We start from the raw sequence: 1,856 nt of genomic DNA, 5'->3' as shown, positions 1-1,856 counted from the left end.
ATGCGCGCCTTTTTATAAGTGACAATAAGAGGGTTTGATTAGGGAGTACAACTCGGTTCTGAATACGCGAAAGCGACAATTCCTATTAAATTAGTTCTTTTCAAAGTAGGAAACACTGCCCATAAGTAGCTCTACTAGCAAGTACTTGGATTATCAATCGATTACGTGAATTACATTCGACCCTGTCTTTATTAATTAAATTTATTTCAAAACTTTACTTTTCATTGCACACTCTAAAAAACACCTATTTTGATTGCCTTTGATAAACACCATAACAATAGATAACGATAGATTGACACTTGGTCTCTGTGGATTCGACAATCTTTTATATTACTCTGACACGTTCGTATACTTGCGAAAAGCACACGTATCAAGTTTTTGGCGCTGTTGCCGGGGACCAATTTCGTCAAATTTCATTTTTCTGTTGTTATATCATTTAGACTTAGGCTATTTCCCGCCGGTCAATGCGAAGAACTCGCAGCACCGAAAGTTAAAGCTTAGTATACCCTCTGGCGGAACCTGAACGTTACGCTCGCACACATTTATTCTTTCATAGAATTAAGAGAGCTATGGCCGAAGATCAAAACCAAAGACCTCTTAAGGACTTCGCTCAACCATCTAATGAAGAACCTAGTTCTAGTATAGTAAACCCAACCATCCCAGCTAATAATTTTAAACTTAAACCATCCCTGTTGCAACTAGTGCAACAGAGACAATTCGCAGGTCTCGCTACCAAGAACTCAAACCAACATTTAAAAATATTTCTTCAATTAGCAGACACTTTTAAAACCAATGGAGCTTCTCCTGAGGCAATACGTTTAAGATTATTTCCTTTTTCCCTCAGAGATAAAGCCCTATCATGGTTAGATTCCCTTCCACCCAATTCCATTACGACTTGGGATAACCTTAGAAGAGTTTTTCTTGCTAGATATTTTCCCCCGAGTAAGACCGCCGTTCTTCGAAACCATATAACTAGATTTACCCAAAACCAAGGAGAATCGCTGTTCGAAGCTTGGGAGAGATATAAAGAGTTGTTACGAGCATGCCCACATCATGGTTTAGAAAATTGGTTAATCATTCAAACCTTCTATAATGGACTTCATTACAACACAAAGATGACCATCGACGCTGCCGCAGGCGGTGCTCTGATGAACAAACCTTATCCTGAAGCTAGTGCCCTCATTGAAGATATGGCTCAAAACCATCAATCATGGGGATTCGAACGAGCGACAGTTGAGAAGAAGGAAGCCCAAGGAGGAGTGCATGAACTAAGCTATATAGGCATGATGCAAGCTAAAATGGACGCATTAGCCCTTAAAGTAGAGCATATGTGCATAAACCCGAATACTGTAGCCGTAGTTTCGTCGGATTGTGAGATATGTGGAACCAAAGGACACCAATCTGCAGAATGCAGTCTATTAAACGAAACCCACTATGAGCAAGTGAACTACACCCAAGGGAACCCATACTCGAATACCTATAACCCTGGATGGAGGAATCACCCAAACTTCTCCTATAAAAACAATAACCCTATTCAAAATAACACACCTCCGAGACCTAGTTATCAAGCCCCAAGATCAAATCAACCTATGCAACCTGTGCCACCAAAGCCGTGCCTTGAGAAAATTATGGAAAATTTTATCACCGCTCAAACCCAACAAAACAAGGAGTTCATGAACCAAAACATTCATGTTAACGAATTGATTACTCAGTTAGGAACCAAGGTTGACCAAATAGTTACTCATACCAAGATGCTTGAGACCCAGATCTCTCAGGTAGCCTTAAACCAAGCCCCTCAGACCACACCTGGAGGACAATTCCCTGGACAACCTCAACAAAATCCGAGAGGACAAGCC

At 40.7% G+C, this 1,856-nt stretch overlaps 1 non-coding gene across 1 annotated transcript; it reads right to left on the bottom strand.

Annotated features, from left to right (window-relative positions):
• Nucleotides 1–953: 953 nt before the first annotated feature.
• On the bottom strand, nucleotides 954–1,060 carry LOC127088799 (small nucleolar RNA R71). The gene has a single exon (XR_007790615.1). It is a non-coding gene; the product is annotated as a small nucleolar RNA R71 (small nucleolar RNA).
• Nucleotides 1,061–1,856: the final 796 nt, after the last annotated feature.

Source organism: Lathyrus oleraceus, chromosome 5 (assembly GCF_024323335.1).
Source record: "Lathyrus oleraceus cultivar Zhongwan6 chromosome 5, CAAS_Psat_ZW6_1.0, whole genome shotgun sequence".
NCBI classification, from domain to species: Eukaryota; Viridiplantae; Streptophyta; class Magnoliopsida; order Fabales; family Fabaceae; genus Lathyrus; species Lathyrus oleraceus.
This window is presented reverse-complemented; position numbering and strand designations above follow the sequence as displayed.